The sequence below is a fragment of the Strix uralensis genome, chromosome 15, assembly GCF_047716275.1.
Source record: "Strix uralensis isolate ZFMK-TIS-50842 chromosome 15, bStrUra1, whole genome shotgun sequence".
In the NCBI taxonomy this organism is placed as follows: domain Eukaryota; kingdom Metazoa; phylum Chordata; class Aves; order Strigiformes; family Strigidae; genus Strix; species Strix uralensis.
The window spans coordinates 17,832,659-17,845,767 of NC_133986.1; the positions used below are offsets into that span (position 1 = coordinate 17,832,659).

The 13,109-nt window shown below is 40.1% G+C and overlaps 1 protein-coding gene across 6 annotated transcripts in view; it reads right to left on the minus strand.

The window, feature by feature from the left end:
- Positions 1-13,109, minus strand: part of KCNQ1 (potassium voltage-gated channel subfamily Q member 1) — a 363,861-nt gene that overhangs the window by 114,195 nt on the left and 236,557 nt on the right. The gene's annotated exons all lie outside the window — the stretch shown is intronic.

Consider the following 13,109-nt stretch of genomic DNA (forward strand, 5'->3'; position numbering starts at 1 on the left):
TTCTAACTCTCATCTCAAACAGACTTCTAGTGATGGCTTTGGGGAAGCAGCAGTTAAAGCAGAGTTAGATACTCCAAATGTTTTATCTTTATAAAATTATTATTAGCAATACTGACAGACAGACATACTGAGACATCACTAGTCAGTGCTTTCTGTCTGGACTGAACCTGACAGCATTCATACTCCCTATGGGATGGAAAAGTCATATTTAAGTTTTGTACAGGTTTGGGTCTTTGGTATGACATAGCATGGTATCACCCAAGTCTCTTCAGTTAAATATAACCTGAAATTTTAGTGCGTATTCACATATTTCCTCAGAACAAATTTCTCCCAGCAAACAGAAGTTTTGCATGTACAAACGGGGGATATCTGTCCCCTGAACAGCATGGCAAGTGTAGCTGGGGAGTTCCCTTTCTGAAAACTCCCACTTTTTAGTGAGAAAATAGCTTTCTGCAAAGCCAAAAACAGAACCAAAAAAAGCTCTCATTTCCTACTTGTAGCTACTGCCTCTCAGGTGGTTTCTTTCTGTTACAAAAATTGTTCAGACTTAGCAATGACAGAAAAGATTACTTTCTCCGGATACAGTGTAAAATACAGTTGATTTTAAACTAATAACGTACACCTTTTCACCACAGGTCTAGACATTGCTAAGACTGTAAGTGCATTTATATAAAGTGACTGTGTGTCAATAATTATGCACCAATCCGTGAATCTGCAGTTGGATCTGTACAGGGAGGCCCTTCCCTCTTAACACCTTACTGAGATGTCTCAGACTCTCTCTCCAGGTCTCTGCTCTTGCAGATCTGACTGCAAGATCGTGGTTCATGTTATAAAAATGGAAATTTGCTCCCCCTAACTGGGATGGTGCCTGTTTGGATCGAGTCCCGGTGAATGGAGTTAGCCTATGCTAGTTCATGGTATCCCTGTTCTGTGAGCCCTTGGTACATCCCTCTGCTGCTAGGGACAAGGACAACTTCCCCAAAAACTGAAGGAAATAAAGTGGTTTGGGTTTTTAAGTACTGCTTCACACAGATGGGTGCCAAAAAGATAAGTGCTGCTTAATTTGCTATTAAATATCAAAGGTGTGAAAGGGTAACTGGCACGGACCTATACATCCTATATATAAATGCACACAAAAACATCTTATGACAAAGAGAAATAAATTTTAATCGCAATAAAACTGCTTGTAGTATTTTGGTTTATGCCTCATTTCCTCTAGAGTGTTCTTCACAGTCCATTATTTCTGAGTAAAATATTTTTCTTTGGGACAGACGGTCACCAGTAAAGCACACCAAATCCCTCATTCTCTGTCTAGATGACAAGTCTCATCTGTAAGCAAGGCAGATGGATAATAAAAGTGATATTTGCCATTCAGTGACACACAAAACTATACCACCAAAATGATTTTCCAATGCAGCTATTTTACAGCAATCACTGTTCAGTGCTAACATGAACTTCTATGCCAGGAGGGAAAGCTAATATTCTCATTTTATTCCTTCCCATTTCCAGCTCCAGCAGGAAGCCCTACAGTAAGCTTGTTTCTGCTTATGCTGTAGAATCTAATTCTGCACAACAGGCTGTCCTGATTCCCCAAGATTAAATGCTTCTGCGATGAGGGAAGGGAATAAAGGATTTAATTAGTAGCCAAGGTTATGATTCACAGTTGTTTGATCTCTTTTGCAAACCGGTAACAAATGCTTTAGTAAATTGAGAGTTTAACCATTAACTGGCGATATTTGTTTGTTCAGCCACTTGTGACATCTCTGAATTCTGGTTACAGAATGTCTGTCTGCAACCTCAGGGGACACACAGCATATTTAGATGCCAGATAGCCACCCAATACATTACCGTCCTCAGAGCAAGAGTTTCGTGAATACTGGGTATTTTTTTTAGGAGCGTGGTGGGAAATGACATCATCTGAGAGTGCTTACAGACAGCAGCAACACAGCCTGGCTGTGCCTGCACCCCCGCAGCGAGCAGGAGGTGCCCTTTGGCGAAGCACTGCCGTGCAGAGCGAGCCGCCGGCGGCAGTCGCACTCCCGCAGCCCCTACGGACAGGGCGTTCGGGGACCGCTGGGATACTCCGGAGAGCCCGCCTGCTTCAGTGTAGCTAAGCTAAGCTCTCTTGCAACTGAAATCCCTCATTTTTACACATTTGGTTTTGCCTAACTTCAGGAGAAAGCTTGTTTGATAAGCGCGTTAGCAACCGAGTCAGCAGACAAAGGTTTTGCCCTTTTGTTAACGAAGCTGTTTTCCTCTTCTAAGCGTTCATCAGGCTTTGAGCCTTACGCACATCATACCTATTAATCTCATAATAATGGACATCCAAAGGGACTTGCCAATCACCCAAATAACCATCAGCATATTGCCTTCAAGAATAAACTGAAGCAGTTTGCATGCCCATAAAATCAAGCTAAATATTACTGTTTCTGATACTAGACAACATCTCAGCCTGTGCCTTTCCAAAGAAAAATTGCCAATAGCTTCCACTGGCTACAGTAATTTTCTTTCTCAATATAAACAGGACATCAAGATCACCTTGAACATGGCACATACTACATGACATTTCCCATGGACTGAAACTCATAGAATTAGGTCCCGAAGCTGTCTATGAAGCCGTAACATTGTCAGAGCCCACAGGAATGATCCAGAAGGAAGAAGGATGTAACAACTCATCAAGCGGAGAGCAGTGACAAGTGCTGTTCCTCAAGCATCGGAGTTGGGACCAGCGCTGTTTAACATCTTTGTTGACGACATGGACAGTGGGATCGAGGCACCCTCAGCGAATTTGCTGACCACGCCAAGCTGTGTGGTGCAGTCACATGCTGGAGGGAAGGGATGTGTCATCCAGAGGGACCTGGACAGGCTGGAAAGGTGGGACCGTGCCAATCTCATGAAGTTCAACAAGGCCAAGTGCAAGGTCCTGCACATGGGTTGGGGCAATCCCAAGCACAAATACAGGCTGGGGGATGAGTGGATTGAAAGCAGCCCTGAGGAGAAGGACTTGGGTGTGTTGGAGGATGGAAAACTGACTGTGAGCCAGCAACGTGCACTTGCAGCCCAGAAAGCCAACAGTGTCCTGGGCTGCATCAAGAGAAGTGTGGCCCCTCGAGGGAGAGGATTCTCCCCCTCTGCTCCACTCTCACCAGACCCCCCCTGCAGTGCTGGGTCCAGCTCTGGGGGCCCCCAACATCAGAAGGACACGGACCTGCTCGAGCGGGTCCAGAGGAGGCCACGAAGATGATCGGGGTGCTGGAGCACCTCCCCTGTGAGGACAGGCTGAGAGAGTTGGGGGTGTTCAACTGGAGAAGAGAAGGCTCTGGGGAGACCTTAGAGCAGCCTCCCAGTACTGAAAGGGGCTACAGGAAAGCTGGGGAGGGACTCTATCTCCCTGAGTGTAGGGACAGGACAAGGGGTAATGGTTTTAAATTGAAAACAGGGTAGATTTAGATTAGATATAAGGAAGAAATTCTTACTGTGAGGGTGGTGAGGCCCTGGCACAGGTTGCCCAGAGAAGCTGTGGCTGCCCCCTCCCTGGAAGGGTTCAAGGCCAGGTTGGACGGGGCTGTGAGCAACCTGGGCTAGTGGAAGGTGTCCCTGCCCATGGCAGGGTGGGTGGAACTGGGTGATCTTTAAGGGCCCTTCCAGCCCAAACCATTCTGTGATTCTATGATCAATAACAGAAAACCATCCAGGTGGTAATAGGGTCAATAGATTCATACAAACCTTCATTATCTGTAGGTATAAACCAGGTCTGCTTTATTTGTGCACTGAAAAAGTAACCTGTTGTGGATGCAGGCACTCCTCAAAGTGTAAGAAATGAGGATAAAAAAACTCTGGGCAACAACATACAATGGATTGAACACCCACATTACAAAAGAAAATCTGACAGAATAAAATGTCTAGAAATCATTAGTTTTTCCTGCCTCCTTTTTGTTAGGATACTTAACCTACAACAAGTCATTTGGAAGAAACTGGATCTCTTCATTAGTCCAACCCAAATCTGGTCTGATATTTCACTTAATTTGGAAAACCAGCATGCTGAAGAACTTCAGGTAATTTTACAGATGTTCTCATTTGGTTGGAAAGTTGTTATACATTTATAAATGCCCCAAACTATTGTAATGGAGCAATCTGTACATTTGACTGCAGTATTATTCACTTTTCACAACACAGCCAGCCAAAATCTCAATAGGTTTTCCAAGGTGTGGCTCATTCCTCAGTCCTATACTCACCGACAGCGACAGTGAGTGTCACCGGCTTCAGCCAGCACCCCTGACCTGCAGGGCCACTCCAGAAGAATGGTTTCTGGGAACAAGGCTAAGATTTTTGGTTAAAAAAACAGGTGGCTTTACAAAAAAGGAAGTAAGCAGTTGTTTGGTTTGGTTGGTTTAAGTTTCAAGAAAAAGAAAACCTTTTTTTTTAAAATGAAGTTTTACAAGATTAGTACCTATTCTGAAATACAGTTCTTCCATTAAAGAACAAGAAAGGAAAACTAATTAGTAATTAGATAGAAATATTTATTGTCCTTACAAAGCTGCTGAATTTGTTATGAAATCCTTAATAATGCCGTTAGAACTTTGTTCCCCTTTTCATCTCAGGAAGGTGTTCTACATATTGGTTTAGTGTTAACAGAAATATTAAAGCAACAAGACAGAGGAAAGGTGGTGCTAATTTCCTATTTATAACACTTGCCTTTTTGTTCATTTATAGAACATTTTATTATCTGGCACAGACCTCCCAACGTACATGGACGCTGATATTATCGGAGTTAAAAGGTCAGTGCTGTCTATTCAGAATGAGTTTAACAAGAATGAAAACTCAGTAGGAGAGACCCACAGATCTATAATATCTTTTACAAAATGCCCATTTCTCAGTAAACCTAACACTGATTTGAAGTCAAGCTCAGTTTTCAAACATATTTAAATTCTCTGCAGTCATCTTAAATTTCTGACTTAGGACAGAGCTAAAATATTAAGAAAGAAGTCTGAAATTTTTGGCACTAATCATTATTTAGACTTGAACTTTATCTTTAACACATCAGATTTTAATAATATGTTGTGCATGTGAACTGAAATGTTTTTTCCATCCAGGCACTGAAAAGCGTTCCTTGTCACAGAATCTGGTGGACGAGACTCAGAGTAACTACATTAAGCCATTTCATTAGTGCATTTAAGTCTAATGAAATCTTTCATCATTAGTCCTGCAGGCGCTTTTGGTATAGAATTTGCTGTGGCTCAAGGTTATTCTCGTCTTTTCACACATTCTGTCATTCCCTGTCCATTACAGTTGATAATGGGCAACATTTTAGATGTGATAAATTGGAAGGGATTAGGTTGCATTGCTGTGTATTTTGTAATAGGAAATGCTTGATCTCTGTACCCAGGAACAAAATTGGAATCACTGATTATTTCAAATAATGTGGACTACCCAGCTTTTCCTTTAATGTGTTGCTAGAGCTTGGCAACTGTTGTTTGCCATCATTATGATACGTTTATCAGGGGGTCACAAAATATACCCTGGCCCATAAATGACTCACAAAAACCATCTTAAGGACAAACCAGTAAAAGCTGCCCAGAAGTGTTAGAAAAGTATGACGACACTTGAAGAGCAAACCAGTTACAAAACTGAAGTTTTATTAAATGGGCTTCAGCCAAGCTTAGTATTTACATAAAGGCTCCCATAACATTCTTAATGGACAAACATTCTTTACTAGACCTTGCCCTCTGCACTTCCCATCCATTGATGAGAGTAACTAGTGACAAGACAAATGAAACTAATTCAGCTATCCCCCAGTCCTCACTTCTAGGGTCTTCACAGGTTTAAATGCAATAGGAATACAGAAATAATAGATACACGTAGAATAAGGAGAATCACAAATAGCAGGTAAGCTAGATTTAAAAAACTTCTTTGGAATTAGAAGTTAAAGGCATTTTTAGTAATTATTGATGAACAAGTAGTCTGGTTACAAAAGATCTCTGTGTACTGAACTCTTATTCACGCTTGCAAACTGGTCATGAACAGGTAAGATTTCATCAAATGCATTTGTTCATCTAAGCACTGAATAATTCAATGCCAGCAGCAAACGATCTCTATGAAGACATTTGATTAATAATTTCTGTTGAATAGCACATTTCGAGTGTTTAATTTTAAAAAACATGAGCTGCTTTGATTTAAATGCATGTGTCTCAATGTAATTTCTGTTCCCTACCTAGGGGAATGCAGGGGCTGACCTCCCATGAGTATTAGTGATTATAAACTTAAAAAATGCTCTGCAAGAATACTCTGTAAGAGTAATGTCCAATTCACTCTTTTGGTGAACCCTTCAGCCAGTAAACATCTTGGTTATTATTTACTGAATGTGAAGATAGCCCCAGGGGAATTAGTTTAAGCTGAATTAACATTTGTAAGCTCCTCCCTCCACTATGTATTCTCCCAACTATCTGTGGCTGGCCTTTTTTTAATTTAAAGTATGTAATTTTAAATCCACAGTCATCTTTTAATGGATTTGTATTTTATTTTACAGCAGCTTTCATGTCTCTCTTCTCAAAAGTCATAGGCTTAACTCAGAAATCCTTTCACGTAGTTATAGCAATCCTCTTTTCTCTACAGATAGTCTGATTGAGCTTGGTTTGTGGATTTTTAAGAGACATGCAAAAAAGAACAAGTTTAAAAAATAACATTGCCTTTGGAGGATTTTGATGTTTTAATATCTTCAGTTAATAATAAAAATACTCTACTATTATAAGAAATGTTTTAAAAGGGAAAAAAATCGGGCAGGTTTTTCATAGTCATGCCATTGGAGCATGGTATGTAACTGGGGGAAGCTGTCGGAGAGCTGCAGCCTCCCCAAGGGGTGGGTAGTTCAGCAATCCCAGCTCGGAGCGTGATGGGATCTCTCCAGCCCTCAGCAGAGGTGTGACACTGGTGGATGTACGGCTGGAGACAGGCACACACGCCGGCGTCAGCACAGCTCCGGGGCTTTGCTCCTGCGCTGGGAGCCGTCACGCAGCCACGGGCAATCCTCATCGGCCGCAGTTGGCAGTTCAGAAAGAGTCCTGAGCTCTGCACAGGTGTGCTGGGAGAGGTGTCCAAGGGCAGCTGGGGTTTGTATGGAAAGGGGAAAACAAGCTCAAGTGACTTGACTCGTTTCAGGCACTAACAGCAATTTGAGACTCAGAGCAACTCTGGGAAATACAGCTCATCAGTCTGGCCCTTTAAAACATGCTCCTATCAAGGTGATCTGAAATGAATATTTAAATGCAGGCCAGAGAAGGGGAAGAACCATTGCTCTCCTGACCTTCAGTTAGCACAGGTAAAAATAACGACTGCCATGGTGGATCAGCAAGAGGTGGCACAAAGCGCAGAAGTTTTTGGAAGCTGTTTTTCTGATAGGGAACACTAGTCTCACAAGGGGCTTGGCTGCACGACTCACGGGAAGTACAAACTCTAATATCTATACGGCTGCACGACAACTATATTGCTGTAACTCAAGGTGGGTCATTTTACAACTGAATTTTCAAGAACAGCTTTCTGCAAAACATTTATGTGATACTGAGAGAGCAGACACAGGATAAGGCAGAAAACGCACCATTAAAAGCAAAGTTTTCAAGCATGCTGACTCTCTACTCCATTCCCAGTTGTCCTTCTATTCCTCAGCATATCTTGACAAATGAAAAAAAAACCTGGTTTCCAACTAAGCAGAAGGCGATCCACAAGAGCTAAACAGCATAGGATTTTGGAGTTCAACGCTCAAATTTGTTCAACATCTCTTGGGGGAAACAGTCCAACACATAGTATTGTCTAGAACCCAGACAAATTGCTGTAGCTATAATAAAGATCGTGCATACACTTTCAGAACTAATGGCATGCTGGGACAAACAGATGCAGAGTCAGAGATTTCCTTTGTGGTCTGCCCACAATGATGCTAGCTAAGAACATAACCCTTACTATAAAAGTTTGTGCTTAAATCAGGCAAGTGCATGAGATTTCTTGTACATCCTAAATCACCTTTGCTGTATATTTTCACAATTCTATTTTTACGGATGTCTGTTATCAAGGTATGAAGAGTTGCACACAGGACATGGGGGGGGCGGGGAAAAAAAGGAAGACAAAATTATTTTTGGAAGGGACTGAAATACCCTGTAGAGAAAACAGGAAAAATATAAAAAACAGCTCCCATTTTGTCAGAACTGGCTATTGTTCCCCAACTTTGGTGATATCATTATCAAATACCAATTGATATTGATACCCATATCAAACCCCAGTGAAGCTTTCTTCAGCTCTTCACTCTCTGAATCTTGTTGAGTCAGAAAGCAGTTGCTTTTTTACATGGTTTCAAGGCCAAGCAATTTGAAAGTAACTAGACACAAATGAGATCACAGATAAGTAAATAATAATGTATGGCACTGTCTTACAGACATAGCCTGACATATTAAACTTTTCTAAAGCTGAAGACAGAACACAACAGAGCTGTAGTTCAGTGCACACAGAAAGCCATGGATATTATTATTTTGCAGCATCTGGTTAAGAGCAATCTTTTCAGACTAAAAAAATATTTTTTGTATAGCTTGTCATTCATGGCTCTGAATTATACAAGGAAATGCAGGGCTACATCAGTGATACTAGGAAGAAATAACCATATTGCCTATGGTTACTTGCCTCTTTACTGCTGGCCTATTAAACTTACAATAACCTTTGAATATTAAACCAGCTGATGTTACACTACTTCATTATGCTCAAGAAGTTGTTAACACTACGCGGTAGCTCTTTGTTGTATTTGTCATAGGGAGTTACAAGACCACTGCAAACTCACTGCAAAATAGAAATATTTGGCTTAAATTGCATTGGCCACAATACACATCAGATACAACTTGTACATAAAAATATTTAATGCTGAGTATGAGACATAAAAGCATCAAAATTATCTTCAACTCGTTAAGAATTCTCGATTATTTGTTTCCACTCTACATAGTAGTTTAACTTGCTAATTTAATATATGCTGTAGCCCACATCTTAATTAAGACTCATCACGTAATACTACTAATAACATCCCATTTAACCTTTTGAGACAAAAGAAATAAGCTTTTATTGGTCAACTACTGACACAGTTCATAGGAGATCCATGGAAGGTCAAAACAATACTGCATTGCTACATATTTAACCTCACACAACGACTGTAGACAGAACCTCCTCCATTTTTTTCCCACATCTCCGTAATATGTGTATTTTTAAATAGTGGTGAATAGAGAAAAAGTTGTTTTTTCTTTGTAAAACCAATCATAGGCGAGAGGTTAGGTTCACTCATACACCCTCACAAGTTCAGGCTATTTTACCAAGGTGATGCAGGTAAATTGAGAGACGATCTCAGCTGTTCAACACAAATGAAAGTCATTACACAGTTGTGACTGACAAAATAAAGCAGCTCTCCTGTTGCAGAGACAGGAATTACAGGGGGAAAAAGTATCTGAAAGAAAAAGGCCATTGACCTGAATAGCAATATTTACATTACCAAAATCAGTGATAATACTATTTCAGAAACCCTAACATTTTCCATGTTGTTTTCTACTACAGAGATGACTGGCAAATTCTCCTGCCATTTAATAAAGAAAAAGAGAAGATGGAAGTTGCTGCTGTGAAGCTGTTTCTAAGCACTATATTCTCAAATCATACTGTATCCAAAAAATCCCATCACTGCCACAGAAATCAACTGAAAAACACGAGGCCAAACTCTGTGCTGATTTACACCATGAGACACTAGAAGGGACTGGAAGCTGATGGACTGTTAGGTCACCGTGCCATCTCTGTAGGGGCTCTGGATGTAACTTATGCAGAATGATATAAGTGTCTGCTCACAGCTGCACTTTTTAGTGGGTGTATCCTCCAAAAATAAAGTGATAGAAGATGATAAACGTAAGGGTGTTGCTATAGTTTGTGTAAGCTGCAATGAAAAGCATGGCAAACCTTGAACAGACAGCACTAGGACAAGGGGACATCGCTTCCCATGTCAATGCCATCATTTCAGGAAAAAAAGCAGTTACAAATGTAGTTCAAAACTGCAATTTTTGCAACTGGAAGCATTCTCAAGGATTTGTTATTTTACAATGGTGGGGAAACACATGGGATTTCAACTTGTGGAGAACAGCCTTTTCCTATAAATCACAGAGCGTAATCTGAAACCTGGAAACAGCACAGGGGCTCACATTTATGGATTTAAAACAGATGAAGAGCAAGCATGCTCTTAACCCTTTCCCCATAATTTCTTCCCAGTACAAAACGAAAATGAATATACAAGTACTGAACAGAAATTAACTTGGTAAAAATCAAGATGAATACAATTCTGTAAACCAAAAACTTCAGCTCTTCGACTGACTTCCCTAAGGACACAAGCACAGAATTGTCCTAAAGCAAAGCACTGTAAAACTGTTAGTGCATAATCCACTATTCGGACTGTTCTTTCATCAACTTTTATTTAAGCAGTTTATCTTGCTGAGATTAGGATCTCTCTTATAGAGCAAGACCTGGCAAACACAGGCCTCTGGTTTTGAATATCAGGCTATATTTCACTGAGAAAGAAGTAACTAGCAGCCTGTCATCTCACCGTAAGGTTATAAACTCCTTAATCAGGCAATAGGAGAACGAATACTAACACATTAGTGGTAATTTCTCTTCAGAAATATGTAAGAGCATTAAGAGGATATAAAGAGCATTTATTTATTGTCTTTTAAGATCCCTAACTACGGCTCTATCATTTTAACCTCTCTCATGGCTCACTGGACAAAAAAAACCCCAAACCCATCAAGCCTTTTCAAACTTGAATCCTAAGACACAGCCTTTTTTGTTTGTTTGTTTTTAAATAAAAAGCCACAGTGTAAAAGAATGGACTGGAATATCAGCATTGCCAGAGGCATTAGTCTATACCTTGTCAGGGTCAGAGTTCCAATACTTCCAGAAATTCACTCATGTATGTGACACAACGGTTTGATTAAAAACAGAAACGGGCTCGGATTGAGATAAAGTATGATGGTACATCATGTTAAATCTCTACACCAATGTAATATTTTAGAGCAAACCCTAAACCAACCAACCCAGGACAGTTGAGAGGAGAAGAGGAAAGAATTTTAAGCTTACTGCAAGATCACTCATCTGCACACACAGTATTTGCCCGTGGTAATCCAACCTCTGTCCGTTTATTGGCTGCAGTTCAGTGAAGTGGTACTTTTGTCCATGTCTCCTGATGAAAAGCTAGGATGTTTCTGTACTTCACTGAAAAGGTTGCAATTCATAGGAAAAATGTCTCTAAAGTGGCAATGATGGAGACCTAAGCCTTTTTCAAGCAAAGAAATAGCTACCCAACAAAATTAGAAGAACACAGCATGAAAATGAGTTTACTCTTAGCTACTGGGCATGTTGTGGGAGCATCCAAAATATACACATGGCTAAAATTTTGTGCTAAATTTACAAAATTCTGTGAAATCAGAGAGACAACCTAACAAAATATGAGCACTTTTGAAACAGCTTGCTAAAACTGTTTTATGTAATTGTACTTGCAAGGAAAGATTTGGGGAAAACACAGAGTGTAAGAGAGAGTTTATGTTATTAGCACAACCCTCTCTTATGATCAACATTTGATATGTCAAATCGTGTGTTAGTAAATCTCAAGAACCATAATAGTCACCACAACTTTTTTTTTGGAAATAATTTCAAACCGAAGACTGATTTTTTTCACAAACTCATACTTGGTGGAAAATTTAAGATTAGACCCTCATCTGCTTCACCTTCATCCTGTCATAACTACAGCTGTTTAAAGCCACAGTCCAATTTCAAATACAACCTCCCGTGCTTCACTTTAGTCCTGCAGATGCTCAGATCCAGATCTCATCTTTGTCTCTTGTGAATCCAAGATGATATTTGCATACAAACACCTATGGATGTCCCCACTGGGACGTCCAAAGATGTCTATCAGCCCATCTAATTAGCATGGGATACACAGTTCTGACAAATCTCATGAGGTACCTAAATAACTGACAATCTGACCTATTCCATACGTAACCAGATGTACAAATTGTATGAGTATGAAGGAAGAGGCACTTTGCAGCTTGAAAACCACTAAAAATACGGGCTGTATCACATCTACAGAATTATGTGTTCAAAATTACTAGCTAGATAAATCCTTCAATGCACATCCTGCGCAAAAGTCCCTGCCTTAATGTATCCAGTTGCTTTGAAGTCCCCATCTCACCAAAGCAGGTGCATGAGTAGACTTATTGAAGTCAAGGGGAGAACACATGCCTAAACTTACGCACTTGCTTAGCATGTCGAGGGATCAGTAGAAACTTGAAAAATTTGTACATACAAGAAAAAATTGAAGATAGCAAAATGTAGATTATATATTGAGAAGAATTCTAGATACACACTTACTAACTAGGTTCTATCTTTTGTGTGGAAAATCTGACCTGAAACATATGAGTTCTCCTGTTCAATCTAATAGTTAAAGAATATGCTGTGTTACTGTGATTGCAAAAAGACAGGGGAAATTTTATGAGCTGATATGCTGGAGACAGAAACTGGCTGGGACTAACTACTCTGGTATGTGAACTCCATTTCTTTCTGTGGCTTCAAAGCACAGGCACAGCTCAACAACGTATTTTTTGGCCTGGAATTACTCTCTAGTAAGTTAGATATGGAAAACAGCATGTGTTTTAATTACTTTCTCCCTCTCAATTCAGAAACTGTTAACAAGCCTGTTGTACCTTTCAACTTAAGTTCTGTTACATAGAAAAAAATGTTCTGCTTAATATTCCTATCTCATTGCGTAAATACGTGAAGATGTTTACAGAATGATTTACAGTCGAGTACTTTCTTAAAAATATCAGCCTAATTCGTAACTTTACAGTTTTGCAACACATTTCTGCAAAGCAACATTTTCTCGGTAAGTGTTGAACATGAGCTCAACTACACTCAGCGTAGCAGATATGAGTCTCTTGATCCTGGACAGTTTTAGGTGGGCTCTATTTATTCTAGAAATATTTTTTTCAGTGCTATCAATACAGTCAAGGAATCCAGTACTCAAAGAACTAACATGACCATGTGTTTCTCTTGGCAGTATC